Below are 20,411 nucleotides of genomic sequence, written 5' to 3' on the forward strand. Positions count from 1 at the left end.
AGCAGCGTCCCCCGGGGGTACGGGGGAGAGACCGGCGGCTCCTCTCTGCCGCTGCCCGCAGCCTGCGGCTTAAAGAGAGGCTGTGTTTTGTCAACAGCTCGTTCTGCTGGCCGGCAGGTTGGTTGGTTCGTTCGGGCACTGAACAGCGGGTAAATAACGTTTATGCCTCTTTTTGCGCTTTTAATTTTTTTTTTTTTTTTTTTAATAAGTAGCACCCTTACAGAAAAGGGGAGCTTGGGAGGAGAATCCAGAGCCCCTTCTGCGGTTGGGGAGCATCCAGACACGCTGCGCGCCTCGCCGCACGCCGTCTGTGCAGGCACACAGGCGCAGTGGCAGCTTGCTGTGTCTATTTTGAGTGATTGAATTTCTAATGTGTTTAGGGAGTGTGTTTTAAAAAGATCCCTCTAAGCCTCTGAGGTGGTTGTGGAGAGAACGTCATTCCCTTGTTAAAATTCAGCGTGTGTAAAGTGAATTTGAACTGGGCATATTGTGCTGGCATGCTGTGTGTTGCTTCGGTAGGAATTGGTGACGTACGTGGTTTGTTTGTTTTTCAGTTGTAATCGGTGGTGGGTGCCTGGGAGTCTTGCTATAAATGGGAGTAAAGCTCTGGATAGGTGTTATAATCACCTAGTGCCGGGGAGGCTTAGGCTGTCAGCTGTTGTGTAGGAATTGTCACTTTGTTTCTTTTCCACAGACTTTCACACTTAACGTTTCCATTGCAAAAATAGTCAAATATTCATATTCTGTAACGAAGCTGACCATGTCCTGTCAAATTCCTTTCAGGGAAGCATGGGCATTGGGTAGCTTTCTGCTCTACTTGAAACCTAGCTTGTTACCTAAGTAAGGCAATGTGACTTACCTTTGACATCTCACCTGCAAGTCTGTTCTGACTTTTTTCCTTGCTGTGAAAGAATTATTTGAATTCTTCTTAAACCCTTCGTTCGACTCCACAGCATGAATCCAGACTGTTAATCAGACTTAGCAGGTTTAGTAGCTGTGGGGAAGATTGAAGTCCATGTCGTGCCATGTTTCATCTCAAATCAGCATGTGGCAATACCAGCTGAGACAGTATGTTTTTTAATGTAGATCTGTCAGTGCACATGTGCTTTATATATAAAGCTGTGTGCATGTGCTTTATATATAAACTTTGCACATCCTGTAGGGAAGAATGCGTGAATGCCTTGATCTGGAAAAAGCCTGTGCTGGTCCTTAACTTCTCAACCATTGTATGTGGTATGGTTTTGGTGGCAAAGATAAGCTTTGATTTCTGTAGGTTTTTGCTGATTAAGCATGGGCATAGAAGTCTCCCGGATTTGGCCCCAATATCAATCAAGAACAAAACAAAAAATATGATTGATGAGGGGAAGGATTAGGGTGTGGAAGAGACAGAAACAAATGCAGGGAGTGGATTCACAGAACGAGTAGTGCCGTATCTGCAGCTGGTTGGTATTGCTCGGTATGGGTTGCCTGTCATTAGCTGGATAGGGATCTGCAGCTTAGTTACTTCTGAGAAGCCTGCTGAGGCTACTAAGAAAAGACAGTCTAGTATCAGCAGGCTGCAGGACTATGTATCTAAACTGGAAAATATTGCAAAAGTCCACAAATGGAAAGCTTAAAAATCTAACTTGGAGCTGGTTTGGAGTATAGCTTTTAGGCAGTCAGCAGATCACCTGATTTTGTTTGATTTTGCTTTCTGTTTACTTAGTCTTCGCATCCTTTCATCTTATCACTGTTTCACCTATTCAAACTTTTATCAGCGTTATTAAGTGATAACAGTTTCCATTGTGCACTCTCCAAGCATACCTCTTTAGTCACTTAGAGCAACCAGTGGCAAGCACTATCTATGAGTTAGTTTGTGCAAAATCCCTTTACAGGTGTGCTGAGGAAAGGGAGAGACTTAACCTTCAGGTGAGGGCATTCTCATAGACTTGCCAAAGGCAAGTCAGGAATATGTGGGAACAGCCATATGGTTGGAGATGCTCTTCAGGAAAGAGAGAGAAACTTATTTTCACAGGTGGCAAAGCTGCTGCTACTGCTGTAGCAGGGAATTCATGGGGCTTTAACTTGCAAGTGCTTGATGAGTTATGAGCTATGGTATAAGGCTGCATCTGTCTCAACACTGTGCAGCTCAGGGCTTTAGTAAACATTCAAAAAAATCTCAATTTTTTAATATCCATAGGTAATGCTAGAATAGAGTCTGTAAATCTATTAGGAACAGCTCTCTCAGAGCATGAATATTAGATTTTTTAATCAGTGGGTGACTGACAGCAAGTTTTGTGCCGTATGAAAAGATGTGTTTAAACTCAGTACGTTAGTAAGAATTCATCTGAAAGATGAAATGGTACCTCAAGAAGAAAGTGTCTGGCAGTCTTAAACAATCTAGATGTTTATAAATACCGACTCTATCTTGGAGAGTGCAGTGTTTCACAAGGCTGATGCAGATGGATTATGTTTTTCTGCAAATGACCCAATAGATCATGTCCCCAGGTAAATGAGGTTCTTTTCCACTTACACTGTGTTCTGGTGCTCAGAGGAATGTAGAGGATGCTGAATTCAGCAGTTCCTGTTGTGTTGATACATTTGTTGGATGAAAGCAAAAATGATCTGATACAGTTTTAAATGATAGGTTACATTATCTTGTAATGAGCTTATTTGAGCTGTTGAAAGGCAGCTTTTGGATAAGGGAAGGGAAAACAGAAAAAAGAAATCAGGAAACTTCTTGGAGTTAGTTTTGTTCCATTTTCAATAATAGGTATTGATCTAGGACACAGTTATAATAGAAACACTGGATCTTGGATTCAGATTGATGTTGAAATACAGAGACGATTCAAGTGATGGGATGTTAATTAGCAGTAGAAGAAAAAGTCTGATGATGGAGGTTTAAAGATGCTCACATAGGTAGAAGGATTGAGAACTCGAATAAGATACTGGTGGCTCTTTGAGAGGGGATGGTGTTGCTCCGAGTTAGACATTGATGCATGTGCAGGGAGACACAGAGAGCAGGTATGAAAGTCAATTTTACTCCTGTTACCATAACTAGCTAGAATTAATTGAAATGATTCATGTTTTGGTGCATCTTTTCCCCTGAGATTTAGTTATTACTCCTTTTTGACTGTTAGGCGTCAAATTTCTGCCTATGAATAAGAAAATAAATTACTTCTAGATAAGGCTTGAGAGGTGATTGTGCTCTACGCCCCAAAACTGGTTGATGTATTTCATTCTATAACAGTTTAATGTAGAAGATACAAATAATCCTTGGGAGCAGGACCTGGAGCCTGTGGTCCCTTGCTTCCAGTGAGTGCCCTCTCACAAGGACACAGAGTCCCGCTCTAAGCCAGTCGTTACTTAAGCTGCAGAGAGAAATGCCATCTGCAGCAAGGCTGGAGAATTCTCCGTCCTGACCCATCTGTTACTTCGAGCAGTCTCTGGGGTGGTCGGAGGTGTTTCCTATACCCCAGCGAGTGCTGCAGTGGCTGGGCTGCCTTAGAAAAGGGAGCACCACTGCTTTCTTTTTCTATGTCTTTAAACAAAAGCAATGGCTCCTGCTTTTTCTGGGGAACATGATTCTGTGGTTCTGTGCACATTTTATCAGCAGACACAGGCGGGGAATAATTGCTTTGTGAGTCTTGAGTGTCTAAGCATCAGGCAAATGTTGTGGCACTGTCAAAGATGAGACTGTGCATCTGTGCATGCAGTTGAAATTTATCATCACCTCTCTTTTCTTTCCCCCCACACCCACTCCCCCGCCCCCCAGTACTTAGCTGCAGCTAAATGGGATTTTGGAACATTTTTCTTTCAGGTTTAAGCATAAGAAGTTCGTTTTTTATAGGTACTTAAATGTCTCCAGGGATCATCTTCCAGAATCTTATGGTTCTCTTCCAGACTCATTAGCACAGCAATGGTGGGGGCCATATAAATTCCTAGATGTCCAGAGCTGTTTTCTTACCTACCTTTGTGGGGTGCAGGGGCAGCTAGGATACCAATCACCAGCAAATGCAGAGGTTCCTGTGTTCTTTGCCTGCCTTACTTACTGATTTATAAACTAGCAGATGGTAATTAGAATGAATGATATGTGGAAGTTCTGATCTGACACTGAGAAGAATATCCAGGGACTGTTCTTTCCTGTGCACCATCAATTTTTTGCTGATCACTGCTGTCCTCCCTCCCCTGGAAAATTTGAAATCCCTAAATTTGCAGACTGTAGGAGACCTCCTGCTGTGTGTCTGTAAGGTCCTTGCACTTCCTGCAAGAACCAGAAACTCTCAGCAGAGGCTTTTGCCACTTCGCTGCTGTCTGCCTTTCCCTGCTGCCCTCTCTTGGAATCACTCCTAGTAGCAGGTTTCACTGCAGGCAGAAAGTGCTTAAACTAAAAATAACTCCTAACCCATCAGTATGAATGTTGGTCAGGGTGTAAGGTTTTGAAGGGCATATGCCTCCCCTCCTTTCCATGCATGGTCTGGAGCTGGCATTGGAGTGAGGTTGAAGACTGTTGCTACAACAGAAGCGGCTTTCCCTTATCCCACAGGCAGAGAACTGCTGAGTTGTCAGCTGTTGAGTCCAAATTATGCCTTTTACCTCAGGGAGCACAAGTTATAAAAGCATGTGTCATGGAAACAAGGACAGCACTGTAGCAATTCCCCGCTGCTTCTGCCTCGCTGCCTACCCTGCCAAAAATCAGACCCACAGCACAGCCTACAGCAGAGAATGGACAGCCCATGTTGCCAGCTTGGTGTTAGGGGAGCGCTTGGGAGCAGGATGGCTTCCCCCTCTCTTGGGCCATTTGTTGTCAGGGAGCACAGTCTCCTTTCTCACCTGTAAACCCAGCAATTTAGGGGCAGCTTCCTGCAAAACCAAAAAGCACAGCCTTTCAGCTCCTCCTGAAATTTCCTGAAGTCTTAACTAGATAAAGTAGTGCTTTCTTTGGGTTGCATTTATGCTGTGGCATTTTCCTTGCCAGCCAAATGATTTCACTGACACAGGAACACTGGTTAGAGAATTACTGTGGGGTTTTGATTTTTTTCTGGGATGTTTCTATATTGATAAGCAACATTATACCGGTGTTCTTTGCCAGTATAGCTTACTGCATTTTGATCATCAGTCAAAAGCACTTTCTTCTGGAATATACATATACTCCTAAAACAGAGGTATATATTTGTGCTTGCTCTGTATCTATAGCTGCACTGGTAATAGCTTTGTAATAATGACTGAAACTCGATAGCTTTGTATCAAGGTAGCCTAGTAGTTTGTAGTGCATAATCATGAAATTTAAGTAAAGCAATGTATTTGTACGATTTCTTTAGGTGATAAACACTGTCTGAAAAGTATACTGGAATGCTTCTTATGCTTGCATAATTCTGTCATTATTGCGCAAGTTGCTTAAAGGTATAATAAAAGTGCAAGTAACAGGGGTGGTTGAAGGTGGTTTACACTGTCAATCTGGCTCAGAAATGGTCCATGTTTTACTTTTGGGCCTCAGCCATCCATCTAAACTAGTTTTGCTCCCTAAATAAATCAATTACTTCCCTCCAAGAGGAAATGCAGGCTCAGTTGACTGGGTAGCATGGTTAATCATTTATTCTGGATGGCATGGATATGGCCCATGGCAAGCTTGGCTAGCACGGTGAGCAGAGCAAGCCAGCTCTATCCCAGCTGGCTTTATGCCCTCAAATGCCCCCCACGTTGTGCCTTGGGCATGCTACACATTTCAACCTAAAGATTTTAAAAATACTTTCTCTTCATTTCAAGCACTTAGAATGTTGAAGCATAGAAAAAGCTGTTTTGGAGTCAGATGATGACCTGGGCCACTTGCTGCAAAGTGGTCTAGCCCAGACTTGGACATGTTGGTCCCAAACAGTGTGATGGCAAGTCTGTCTGCAGCATTTAGCCTGGGGGTGAAGATACCCCCCCACTGCAATCCATGAGAGTGGTTTGAGCATCTCTGATATTCATGCTTTCTATAACTTTACAAGCTGCATTTCAAATTACTTACACGTTTGAAACACATCCCACATATCTTGGAGAGCCCAGAGCAGAGGGAGATTTGGACAAGTGGGAGATGAGGCATGGCTCTGCTCATTGTGGGGCTGGCCTGGGCAGGCAGTTGCCTTTTGGGGCTGTCTGGTGGTATCTGCCTTAGCCTGGCAGCCCTTCTCCCTTCCAAACAGGACTTAACATGGTCACCCAGAAGCTCTTGTGCCAAGACAGTAATGCTGCTCATCATGTGATGTAACCTTGTTTGTATGGCTGACCATGGATTTGCCCTTCTTGAACTGGGTGATCTAATGGCCTCTCTTAACTATAAAATCAGTGAGGACAGAGCTGCAAAATGTCTTTCTCAAATAATTGGTCTTAATATTACTGCAGGGCAAAAATGCTGCTTAAATCAAATGAACTTCAGAAGAAAATTATAGTGGTCAGTATTATAGGTGGGGCTTCTGCAGACTCTGAAGCCCAAAGGTGAGTGTAACTTATAAGTATTCCAACTACAACTAATTTTCACAATATTTCATGTTTTGGATCAAGTTCAGCACTTGTGGCAAAAGAGATGTTTGACCTCTGAGGTTTTACAGCTACTCTGGAGCTAAAACCAAGGAGATAAGCTTTTAATGTTTAATCCTAGGCAGAGAAAGAGGAGGAGAGAGAGAAAAAAAATACAAAACAAAAATGTGATTTATTTATATTGTAGACTTCACTGTTGTCTTGAGTTATGTGCAACAAGCACTGAAGTACTGTGTGTGTGAGGTATACATAAACATCAAACTCTTTTACTTCTGCTAGGGTTTCTGCTGGTTCAGAGGATAATAATATCAATTCCCTAGAGTCCACCTGTTCCTCTTCCTTTTCCGCTCCTTCCCCCTGCTCCATCTCTTCCAAAGGTCATGGCTATGAGAAGTCTTTAGTGTACAGGTCTCAAGACACGTAACTCGTAATTCATCTGCTAGAACAGCATTGTCATGATTCCCAATATAGAAGAGCCTTCTCCTCCAAATTAAATGTGATTGACCTGTTTCTTTTTCAAAATGCTAGGAAAGTTTTTAAAGAAGATATTTTTGACCAACTGGCCACATATTTCAAATGACAGGATCAGTCTGGATGTAAATCCGGCAAGCGGTCATGTGACCCTCATTTTAAATCTTATCTCAAAATCTGTAGTTTGTCCCCTGTATGTTGTCTTCCTTCACCATTAAAATGCTTATTCATGTGAGATCTGTGCAAGATTCGTGATAATCTAGTCTGATGTTGGTATAATGTGAACCAAAGGCTTTAATCTGGGAGGACTTGTATTGAGCCCGTATTAAGAATTTTTGGGGAATGCATCCAATCTTATTTTTTATTTAAAAAAATAAAACCCCATCCTTGAAGAGCTTTGCCAATACTTAATTATCTTTACTTTTCACAATGTGTACTTTTCAGTGGAGGTCTACTACATGGCATTGACTCCATATCTCATATATCATGGGTTATGTTCAAAATCCTTTCTCTGTGTATGTAATGGAGAACTGTGATCAAGTAACCTTGTTGAACTAAATAGTTGCATTGTTTTAGGCTTTTCAACAACAGACGATCTCTCAAACCTGAACTGCCCTAAGTAATCACTTGATCTTGTGTATAAATTGACTTTGTACTGGATTAAACCATTTCCACTGGTAATGAATGGCTAGTTTTTCTTTTGTGCTGTTGGATCAAGTGCTTTTGTAAGGTAGCCCCATCCATACAGAATAAGTTGTGAGGACTTTTATCTTCAGCATCTTTTATGTATTTGTTTGCTTGGGATCTGATAACTGATACTTTGAGAATTGAATGTTTTCCAGTTGCTTCCCCATATTTCAACTAATGAGTGGTGCAGCTGGTGTTAATATGTGCAGAATGTATCCTTGAAAACATTAGATTCTTGTCTATTATCCTTTTGCCCGGCTGTATGCATGCTTGCTAATCAGTACATAACTCTGGGTTGGAGTTTGGGCAGTGATTACTGCAGACAGAGATGGGAGCAAGAACTCTGTGTTACAATAGCTGCCTGTAGAATTAGGTCACTAACAGGCTTTCAGCAAAGTAGTATTACTTGCCCTCTCTACACACTCAAACACAGAAGGTATATTTATAATTCCACATCTTTTCTGAGTGATCCCCTAGTGTAGCATTCTTCTTGATGGTTTATATATGAATCTTTTAACTTCAGGTACCTAATGTGACTGCTCAGTTCAGCATTTAACTCTCCCATACCGAAGACTAAGGACTGAGCCTGTCACAGGCTCCTGCAGCTGGGCTCCTGCCAACAGTGCAAATGTAAGTTTATGCATGCCTTTATTCATAAGATAGAATTAGTCATATACTTATGTGTTTGTAAATTCAGGAGCTATATATGTATATATGTGGTTACTGAGGCTTATTATCTTGCATAAATCAGCAGTTAGTTAGTCACGAGCAGCACTCCATGGCTTTGAAATACCTTCTTGTCAGAGGGCACAGGTGATCTCTGATACCATTTAGCAACTTGTTTCATGGGACTTGAGAATTAAGATGAATAAGATGCTGCAATTTAAACCCAGATATCTGATGAACTGATCACTTTAATAAGAATTTAGCAAGTACTGGTAATAATTGCCTCCAATTGATCTCTTCTTTTGAAGTAACGTGCAGTAATTTTTACCTTCTTTAATGATAGTCAATTGTTGGGTTGATTTTTTTTTTTTATTATTTTCTTATTTGGAAAAAAGAGATACTCGTCACTTGCACTCCTAATGCGTATGTATACCTCTGATCTTTTTGATGGCTTCTACTGTAGCTCACAAAGACTTTCTGTATATATTATTCTAAAGTCAAATATATATGTTCCTGAGGCATACGCATTGTTATCTAAATATGTTTTGCAAATATGATCCTTGTACAGATCCAGTGTCTAGCTCTTTAATACGGAAAATTGCAGAAATGAGGAAAAACAGAGTACTCTTCAAAGATGTTTGAGGTGGTGTTATTTTTAAATGCTATGTGGGTTCTAGTGACTTGCTCTGTGGTGAGGTTGACACAAGCTTCTGTAGAAGAGGATTTCACAAAAGGAAGAAAAAGTGAGACATTGGTGTTTCATACCATAAAATTTACAGTAGAGGTTTTGCCGATCTCTGGATTTAGGCAGGTAAGCTTATAAGAACGTGCTTGGCTTTGTGAGTCATGCATTGTGTATCTGGATGGACCTGATTAGATGCATAAAGATCAGAAAAATTTTCCTAAGGAATAGATACTGGAAGAGAAACTAAAAATAAGCTGAAGCAGAACATGTCATTCATATAACTACACCAAAGGGCTGGCTGTTCAATTAACTCTCTCTTCTCTGCAGTTATGTTTCCCCTTGCCCCTGCCTTTGCGCCCCATGCCTGGGCACCGCAATCTGCAGCTGCCAGAGACACCACTGAGAATTGTCGCACATCTCTTGTTCCCACAGTTGGACTTGCTCAGCACTTTGGAAACAATAGCTACTTCATTGCTGAGTTGTGAAACAAAAAAGTTAAACATTTCAGCAACAATGCATGAAAAATGTGATGAACAGCCTTCCACAGGAAGAGATTTTTCCATGCCAGTGTGTAGGTATACAGGATGTATTGGTGACAGAAGCTAATAAGTAAGAAATCCTTCTCCTTTTGTACATCATCTGCCAGCTCAGTACTGAGAGAGAAGTAAACCATGAGATTTACTAATAATAGCAGGAAGGAAGAACCCTGTTAAACAGAGATAGCAAAGTTGGAATGACCTGTGTGTGTAAAATCCAAGGTTGTTTTTCCCTCTCCACAGCCCTTTTTTATAGTAACCCTTGAGAATAGAAAACCAAAAAACCCCCCAAAAAAAAGAGATCTTCAGGAGAAGAGTCTTGCTTTCAAGGAAGGATTGAGGGAGAAGAGGCAGATGCAAGTCACAGATGATGTAGTGATAGTCATATGAAAATTATGAGAAGAAGTGAGATGAAGTTCAGTTGTGGCTTTGAAAGTTTCTGTTTTGTATTCTAATTCTAAGCGTGAATCAGGTCAGGAGAGACTTGTGGAACTGACTCATTCTATGTCCTATTAGTAGTAGTCTCAATTTTCTATGAGCTGCTTTCAGTTTTAAATGAGGTGTGGCATCATTAGCCTTACAGACACTGCTGTCTCAGCACTTGCTGGTGGGTTATATACAGGGACTCAACTCACCACTCTTGCTAAGTTCTAAAAAGAATGACAGAAAAGCATTGCTTTATTTTACAGCAATAAAAATTATATATATGGGTTCTAGCCATCTTGCTTAATTTTTTAAAATATTCAGCCCTTCATTGCTTTGTTCCTTTTGCTATGCATTATTTTAATGATGGAGAGTTTGCTCAAGTGTTTTATCCCCCTGCAGAGTACTTTCTAGCAGCATTTTCCATTCTGAGACCTTCCATGAAACAGTTAAAGAGCTGCTAGTTTATTTACATCAAGAAAAATCAAGAAACCTAAAATAAATCCAACCGACAGACAAGATGTAAACTTCTAATTTGCAGTATTCTGAATAAACTTAGGAATTTTTTAGCATCTTTTTCACTATTGTGGACTGAGACATCTCAGTCTGTGTTTGAATTAGATTTGAAGTCATTTAGCAGAAATTGAAAACAAAATTTGAACTTTTTTGTATGTTTTGTTTTAAAACAATGTTCCGCCTAAACTGAATATTGAGCCTAAATTACTTGAAATGGAAAACCAGGTGTTAATTTAATTGTAAAACAGCTACATCTTGTGCCTTTGGCATTGCAGCCACATGATTTATTTCAGTTAGGGCAATACAGTTAAGGAAATGCCGCATGTTTGTAGAGCTGGGGATAACATGAAGGAGTACACTCAAACTGAGCTGAGGCTGCCTGTATTTTGGAGGTGTCAAAGAGAGGGGTAGAAAGGATGACATGAATGTATCAGTTCATGTTGAGGCACTAAGTTGCTAGCTGTGCTGCTATGAGAACTGATCCACAAGTGGACCATCAGTCCTTTGAGTCCTTTGCAGGGACCTGGAGACCTTTGTGAGAGGAACAGAGCGGACAAGGAGGAGTGCTATTAGCTGCAGACAGCTGGATTAGGTGTTCCTGCAAGTCTTTTGGGTCCATGGCTCCGTTGAAGGTTGTGAACAGCAAGAGAATGAGAGGTTACTGGTACCAAGAGCAGGCGTGTGTGTGGTGGGACAGTGAGTCTCAGTTTCCAGCAGCCATGTTTAAGTACATGCATGCACAAGTGCAAGGGTTAATATTTGTTCTTTATAGCCTGTGAATGGTCTCACTTGGGTCTATGACAGTTAATTAGGAAAGAGACCAACTCTGATGCATGTCAACTGTAGAAGTCAATATTTGTATTTCTGAGTACTTAATTCCTACACTTTGGCGCCTTAAAAGGAGGATATGCATGTATATGCATAAATTAAAAGGTGGAGGGGAATAAGGTGCAACTAAAACAGTATGTGAAAGAAATAAATGCCAACTGCTATGTAATTATGCATGGACAGACTTGTTCTGGTAAAGTCATACTAGACTGTAGACCTTCCTTCTTTGAAAAGGTTGGAAGGGGAATGGCAGCGCTTGAGTGCCCACTTGGGAGTGGAGCAAAGAGGAAAGCATTTCCTCACCCCAGTGGAACAGTAGCCTCCACATGATAACATGCTGTGGTACGTCTTCATGTGACACATCTGGTACTTACTAAGAGTGGAAATACAGCATGGCATGAGAGCTTTTAAAGTCTCAAAAAAGATTAATACAATGGGAATTTATCACAAAATATAGATCTATAGTTTCAGCAGTTGCCCATTCCCTCGATTACTAAAACCCCAATTTATTTCTCGTGACTCTCATTCCCTACATTCACTCTAAAAGGATATTGCATAACCGTTGCCCATTATTCTCAATATATTATTTAATGTGAAAGCTGCATTTCAGCATTTGATCTATTTATATACTGTTTGTACACATGAAGACAGGCTTTCTTTGGATTTGGTTCATTGTACCTTAAAAATAATTCTAATACTGCAGGTTTCATTGTAAACAATGAAGGATTCCAACCCTCAGGTCATTGCCAGTTGTTTAAAAAAAACACACTTGGAATTGCTTCAGTAATTATCAGTGTTCTCTTATAAAACTAAATAGGCTTTTCCTGTGATGGAAAGAAGATTAAAGGTCATATAGTTCAAAATAAGTTTTTGGACATTGCCAGATTAAGGAAAATAAACTCTTCCATTAATAAGGTCAACTTCTTTTGTGTTTATTAGATCATAAGGATGTATGAGCTGAAGAGAACCGGCAGGGACAGAATTATGTAGATAACATGACTCTTCTGAGGAGCAGCAACTTTTTTCTGCAGCCATCTTTGTAAAGTCTGAGTGACATGGTCTGGCCCTTGAACTACATTGAGTAAAGTGCAGTTGACAATGTGGGCAAATGGTGTTTTCCTCTGAAGATACGCTATCTTGAGAACTACACAGAGACTAACAGTACCCCTAAAAAACGAAATGTGCTCTTGAATATTTGGTTTGTGGTTTATTTCAGTTATTTATCAGTAAAATGCAGCAAGCATTGGAGAAGTGGGAAATCTCTGTGTATTTTCATTTCATTCTAGGCTTATACACTGCAAAAAAAGTGGGTACATTTGTTTCTGTGCTTTGTACCTGTATTAAGTATTGAAAAGGCATAATGGGTAGCCATAGCATTCATGATAAGAGTTGTTTTTTATATACGCAATCGGACTTGTGTGCCTTTGCTCAGTGTACTTGTTCCATGCTGCGTTGTGAAGCGCAAGAATTCAAGGAAGTGTGTCAACCATGAGGTCACTGAATTCAGGAATATCAGGAAATGTGTGTAGCTGTATCAGATTTATGCAAATACATAAGTTGAATCCTTCACCTTACTGCAATATTAATTTGCCAGTTGTAGTAAGTAGCAAGAAATTTTTTGAATGGGTTAAAATGTAAGTGTGCAAAGGACTCGGAGCCATTTCCTTCTCTTGCACAGCACAATAACCTAGAAGATCAAAATTTCTCTTTTGGCCAGTAGTGTCCCTTAACCTTCACCCCTTTGCTTTGTTCTTTGTTCAGATGATTAGGTGTTTTCCATCTGCACCTCTATGGAAGATGAATCTGTGCTTGTTAATTTGAGCTGACTTCCTAAGGAAGTCGGGCTTATCTGATAATGCTTTGTCCTCTTACCCTTGCAATAACCTTTGAACATGCTGCCCAGGTTCAGTTCACTCAGAACGAGGAGGTGAGGTCTCAGCATACTGCGTCCTTACAAGCTTGATGAAACTCTGCAGCTGGATAAAGAGACCCTGCTGAGGAAATAGCTGCAGAGCGAAGTCAGCCTTTACTGGACTGCACTCCAGGCCTCTCTGGTGTGTCTTCTCTGATGTCTAATAAGTCTTAGGGGGTAATCTATAATATCTGCCTAATACGTGACAACAAGAAATTGTGAACAAGCTTGCAGATATCACAAAACATATTTAGTCTACTTTTGGTAGTATTGGGATTCACTGTGTTTCTCAGAAGAGTTTGTGTTCTGTTGTTACCATCTGGAGAGCAGTGCTGTGTTCCTAGTAGTGATGGATGTGCTTGTATTTAACCACATGCTCAGTGGCTAATTGATATGGGCAAGGACTTCCAAACTCAGGAGTTAGACACCCAATTTTCTTTTGAAAGTGTCTTTGTTTTTCTGAAAATCTCACGCTAGGAACATCAAATGCAAATTGGGGACCACTCTTGCATGGTGTACACTGGGCAATGCATGGCAAATGACTCCAGTAGGACTAACAGTTTCCAAATTAGCATACAATTTAATTGAAAACAGGCATAATTCAGTAAGAACAAAAGGCGAAGCGTGCAAAAAGTATATTTAGCTTGAAAAAACAAAAAATGTCATCTAGTAAGTTCAGTCTTAGTGGTAAAAACAAACCATCAGTTCCTACAGTGTCTCTTGGGTTTGTTCTGCCCTTGCAGTCCACTGCTCTTCCAGACTACTCTGCCTCTTCAGTATCACTGCACTTTTTTCTCTCCAGCCTGACTGTCCCAGCAGTGATATTCTTCCCAATTCTCTCTGTAAGCCACCTGGCTTGTTCTTGTTAGGTGGGGTTTTTTTGGTTGATGTGAGTAACCTGAAGGAGTCTCCCACTGTACTTTCTAAATCCTTCTCAAAATTATATCTATTGCTATGACATCTGCTTCTTCTGTGTATTTTCCTTTCTTTCTAAAGGCAAGTCCTAAGGGTCTCAGTTTCTTTGTGTGTATGTGTGTTGTGCTGTCCAATGGGTACTAAATGCTTTCATAAAATCACCCTTGAATTGTTGTGCTTGTTCATGGATTTCTTAAGCAAATGACTTCAAACCTTTCTGATCCCTGTCCTGTATGTAGTTTTCATGCATCAGCCTCCCCAAGTCAGGAAATCCCATGCAAAGAGTTTTCTCTCATCTCTTTGCCAGGTAGGGGTGCGTCTCATGCTAATCACTACCTGGAAGTACCCACCACCTCTCCAGTCTGCATCTTGCTTATTTGTAGTTCCATAGTGTTTAACAGTCCTGGGACTGGAGGAAAGGAAGATACTGGAAAGCAGGTGCAGCTGTGCGTTGGCCTTAGACCCTGAGCCAGGTGAAATATTTACTCCAGCTGGGGTGCACCTTTACTCTTGCTGGTAAAATTTCTTGCCAGAATGCTTGCCTTTGTAGATGGTGCTTGTGACCAGGAGCTTTGAAAATGAATTGCTGAAGTGTTGATCCTTGTGTTGAGCTTGTGTGTTGCATCCTGACATCTCACATCACTTCATCTTGCAGAGCAGAAGCAGGCTGAAGTGGCTGCAAGGTAACTGTGGTAGCTTCCCAGCATCTCAGAGGTGATGCTGCTGTTTGGCAGCTAGAGGAAGCAGTGAGGAGGGAATTTTTCTCTTCATGCTTGACAGGAAAAAAACCAACAAAACAAAGTTTGTCTCAAAGGACTGAAAATTTGGCTTTGTGCACTGCAGCACATTTACTGTATAATATCTTAACACCCTGTCTTTGTTTCCTTTTCCTCCACTGCAGATTAGGAGAGTGCATTCGGTGCAGATAGGCAGCTTGAATTATTTTATCAGCTTTTGGAAAGCGAAATAGCAGATTCTTCAATTAATTCCTCAGAACTGGGGAAAGCCAGATTCCCAGATGGGATTCAGCCTTCATTTATAAATGAGTTTTAGTGATTCATGTCCTGCAAATCTTTTATAATGTGGAATACTGCCATGTTATAAAACAGAGATGGAAAGCCTGCATTTAGATTACTAAAGAGAGATTTTTGTCTCAACTTCGGGGAATTTTCTTAAGGAGGTGGAAGAATGTACTCTATTGAAAAACAGCCAAACCCCCTCAAATAAATCTTATTAATTCTACTTCCATTTTTCTTATTACTAAGCTAGCTTTAAAGTGAAAGACTGAAGGCTGTGGGATCAGCAAAGCTGTTCTAAAGAAAACCAGTTCATCTTCTGTTTCTGTGTTCATTGTCTTTACTGTCAGCTGTATTGGCAATTTGCTTGGTTTCCCAGAAATGTGTACTTCTGGCATGGTCTTTCAGATAGGGGAATTTTTTTGGAAGCTTTCTGTTGGCAATAGTAGGATATGTAATTTGATATATGCATTTTTATCTGGATATAGGCGTGTTTGCTTTCAGTTTGAAGATTAAATTAGTATCTTTGGGCAGAGACAAGTAAAATGAGTGTTCTCCATCTGCTAAGCAGAATAATTTTTCTTCTATCAATGAGGTTTTGATCTAGGCACATACTCAGCCACCTGCATTTCTGCCTGGCTGTATTTGGGATGATGGCTGTTCAGTATTGCCAAAAATGCAGCCTGCCATCAGGCACTACAATTTTTTGTTGATGTGCTATATAATAATTTTCCTTGAGAGTTTTTAATGTTCCATTTGTTGGTAAATTACAATGATACCTTTAACTGTGGAGAAAAAACAAATAAATTGCAACTTGAGAAAATTTATTGACAAAGAGATTTCTTCTATTATGTTTAATACATATGTTTTTACTGTTTGCGTGGTTTCGTCTAGTATTCTCCACTCACAGTTCCCCTAAACCTTTTGTATAAGCTGACTTTTTAACCGTTTCTTCTTAGGTGTCTGCTTGTGGAGCACAAAAATAGCCATAAAAAGTGTGGCCACTGAACATCAACTCACAGATTTTTTTTAAAACCAAATCTGGAGGGTTGTGACTGGCAGATCAAACTGCAGGCAGAAAGCAGGCCAGAAAGATTTTTATCTGTTTTGTTTGTTTTCAAAGTGGTTTCCAAGCACTTGACAATGAAAGAGATTTGGAGACCAGAAAACTCAAAAGTAGAACAAAGCTTTGGAGAACTTATGTGCTTAGAGAACTTATCTGTTACAACTGACTAAGAAAATACTTTTTGTTGTTGTTGTTGTTGTTCTTTAAAGAGAATCGAGCATTTGGTTAACTCTGCTTTAAAAAAAGATATGCAGAACCAGTTAAGCCAAGAAATAACATAATATGAAACACAGTCAGTAGGAGAGATACCAGTTATCTTCTGTTTTTCCCTTTGAGAGGTTAAGTCTAAAGAGGCTGGTAATGTCTTGGCATGTCAGTGTCAAACAGCCGGTGCTGCCCTAGTTTTCTCAGCTTGTCCCAGAAACTTTAACCTTCTTTACAGCTGACAAGGTTTTGAAGGAAAGCTGTCCACAGCTGCTTTTCTGAGGTGCACATTATTGACTTGGAGTCCTTTCCCTCTCTTTTCTATCTGGCCACCAGTAGGTGCACTGTATGGATCAAAACATCTTTAAAATTCATCTAAAAGTCCACAGTTGGTATTTAGCTGTTTCAAATAAGGGCCACCATCCACTGGCTTCAGTGATTAAGAATCTGAATCTAATTGTTCCTTCGTTATCATATCTGCATAAAAAGCAATTTAAAATGACTTCTTTCTGACCACAGGCACAAGGGTAGTTCCTCTGCACAACATAAAGCCCTGAGCAGAAGTCAGGACTTCTCCATGTACTGTAGCTTCCAACACTTATTGTGGAATCCTGCTTTTAGTAGCTGCTCTTAAATATGGGCAATTATATACTGAAGCCTGCCATGCCTTTGCTGTTGGTATGGCACGAATTTGCATGTGAATATGAGATGCAACACGATGTTGTTCCTTAGCATGGATTTATGTGAGGCTTTTTCCTTATTTTAAAATTTCAAAAGTGAAGACCTTTTCAGGCAAGGCCTTTAAGATGATTTTGCTGTGCAAATATACTCATGCTAAGCCAGGAGGTTTGCAGTCCATTTGAGGATGAGGTTGGAGTCTGAAGTACTAGATAAACAGCTATGTGGCAGCTTTATACAGTAGTATCCAGGGCTGGATCACATGCTGAAACTGAGTCAACAAGGTCTGAATGTTGAGAGAAAAGCAAATATGGCATGGGCTGTGTAAACAAATACTATGCATAGGGTTTGCCTTAGAAAAGTTCCTTCATTGTGCTTGATAATGCTCAGGCCTCAGGGGGCAGAAATATTTCAAAGCTGAGGATACAGCAGATTTGGTCCACAGAGAAATATTTTTTCCAGGAATGGTCAGAAATCTAGAAACTGAGACTGGGAAATGATGAAAAAAATTGGAGTTTTTAAGGGAGGAGCTAGTAGAGACCTGGTATCAGTCATCTTTGTAAGAGGTTGACTGCAAGATGGAGAATAAACTGTTCTTTGTCTGCTGGAGATAGGACAAAGTAATGTGCTTAAAATGGAGCAAGAGATAGTTGTGTAGCACATTGGGAGCACTAATGGTAGTGCCAGTGAAGTGACACAAATAGATTGCCCAAGGCAATGAGATTGTTGTGGGATGTGCTGTTGCTGATGTTTTTTGAGATGGACGTCTGTTAAAAATGGTTAGTTGCAGTTGCTCTTTCTGGTGGAGACAATGGGCTGACCACCTTCATCTTATTTTTTAAAAATGAAGATTTACAATATAAAGACATTTACACTTAGTGACAACTGCTCCTGTTGCACTCCAGCCGGCCCTGTTCAAGGTTTTGCCAACGTTGAGCTCTCTTGTTCTAAATAAATATCTCTGACTCTTATATTGTCCTATCCAGCTTTAGAGTATATCTGCCTGGAGGGTAACATGCTTTTCGTGTCTCTCCAGGGTACAGAAAAACCTCCATGCCTTTTTTGAATTAGTCTTGAACTGATGGAAGGCAGCTTTCATCCAAAGAAAGTGAATTTCCTATTTTTAAATTGCTTAAATTATTTTATAACTTTGTAATTAAAACAAGCCTATAAATGGGGATCTTTTCTCCTGACTAATGGCATTTAATTACGCGACATGAGGCTTCAAATTGCCAACTTTTCAGCAAGCTATAAAATGTGTATGAGAAGACAGGAGCCAGGGAGTCTACGCTTCTTACGAAAGATTGTGGTTTACAAGACACTCATCATGCTCTGCATGAAAGTGCATAGGTTCCCTTTGGTGCCTGACTCTGAAACAGATACAAAACTGTGCTTGAGTTAGGAGAATTTGGTATGACTCGAATTTCTTGTAATTCACTGCTATGATGTTACTCTTAAAAATTCGGCAGTAGAGGGACTACTCAGTAAGTGGTGTTTTAAAAGAATTTGCAGAAAATCAGAAGATTTTCTTGAACCACAGACACACACAGGTATAGTTGCTGAAATCTGCCTCATAAACCTGGCATGACCAAACAGGTTTTGCACAATCCTGTTCAGATAATGTGTTTAAAAAGTGAGAGGCTTGGGATTTAATTAACTCCACAATACAGTTTTCTCTCCTTCCAGTGGTATCAGTGCTTTCCCTTTTTTTCATTCTTTCCTTGGCTTTTGCTAACTGATAAGGGACTGTCAACAGATTTTGATGTAAAACTTGAAGTTCTGATTTTGGGCTTTCCTGCAAACCAGAAATGGCCTTTGAAGAAGTACTCACAAACAAAGAGATATAATTCACAGGTACATTGCAAATAGCAATCAGTCTTTTTATTCATGTAACACCCAGGTCTGTCTGAGTGCTTTTCACATTTTTGATGAAGTGAGAGGTTTGTGAACAAAGTTAAGCCTAGAGGTAACATCCCATATTTTCATTAGTAACATGGATAATTAGGACATGAAGACCCTGAAAAACACCAAAATGCAGTGGGGGACTTTTGGCACAGAGATTATTATATTTTATGTGCTGGTGGGTTCTTGATTCATCTTTACCTGAACATGGATTTGTCAAACTTCACTTTTGATTTGGCCTTTAACACCTTGCACGGCATGGATATTACAGTTTAGGAATATGTAAAAAGAAGAACTGAATGTGTCTAGGCGTAATATAGCTTAAATTATGTTTTTAGCGAGGTCTTCAGGTAACTTGAGAACACGGTGAAAATAAAATAATTGTTAATTTTTAAGGGTATTTCCTCCCTCCAGATGTAACGCTGGCCTTTATCATAGCATCTCTTTCAGCTCCTGTGCTGCCTAGGCCTTTCCCTTAGTCTGGTTATTGCAAATGAAGAGAAAAAAGAGAACTGACCCCTTGTGAACAGCTCTGGATTATTTGACATAGTGCTGATATGTTTCTTCTCACACAGTGCGGATTGGTGAGGGACAGAAGAGCATTTCAGACATTCCCAGCTGTCCTTTGAGGGAGAATTCCTTAAAAAAAAAAAGTAATAAAAAATATACAGTTGTATTGCAGGGATGAAGGAGCATACTCCTAGTGGCGCAGAGGACTTCAGTGAAGAGAGGTTTCTTTCAAAATTACAGAGCCTTTTAGGCAAAGTCTGTTATTCTGACAATGATGTACATCTAGCTTTGGAAGAGACTTCTAAGACAAGGTCAGGAGCCTTTCCACTTGAGACTTTCAAAAGAATTAGGGACAAAATGTGAGTTTTGGAAAACTACTCTGTAGGACAGGCTGGCTCAGCTATGTTCTTATGTGAAAGTGTCTGAGCTCCTGCTGTTGGTCACTGAGAGGAGGCCCCTTGCTACCTGGGAATTATGGTCTCTGGGAGGCTGCTCAAGTCTTCAGAGCTTTCAGATCACAGGGAAACAATGCATCAGGGATTGGGTGGGCTTCAGGATAAGCTTTTCCACAGTTTTCTCTTTGAGAACAAAAACTGACAGCAGCCAATGTGTGGGTGGAACTGAATGTGTACCCCTGATCCAGCTAAACAGTTGAGCTTCTCTTTGGAAAACATGCAGCCCATTAATCTTCAAAAAACTCATTAAATGTAATATTCTAGACAATTTTTACCTTAAGGTCAGTATTTACAGCAACAAGTATCTTCTAGTAGAGAAATGGCTCTCATTTTTTCCTTTTTTTTCCTCCAGACATTATTACTTAACACTGGATTGAACCAGTGATCCTGGGTGATCAGATCTGGTTCTGCAGTGTCTCAGGCATCCCATAGCTTTGAATAGC

This window comes from Haliaeetus leucocephalus, unplaced genomic scaffold, assembly GCF_000737465.1.
Source record: "Haliaeetus leucocephalus isolate CR32 unplaced genomic scaffold, Haliaeetus_leucocephalus-4.0 Scaffold120, whole genome shotgun sequence".
In the NCBI taxonomy this organism is placed as follows: Eukaryota; Metazoa; Chordata; class Aves; order Accipitriformes; family Accipitridae; genus Haliaeetus; species Haliaeetus leucocephalus.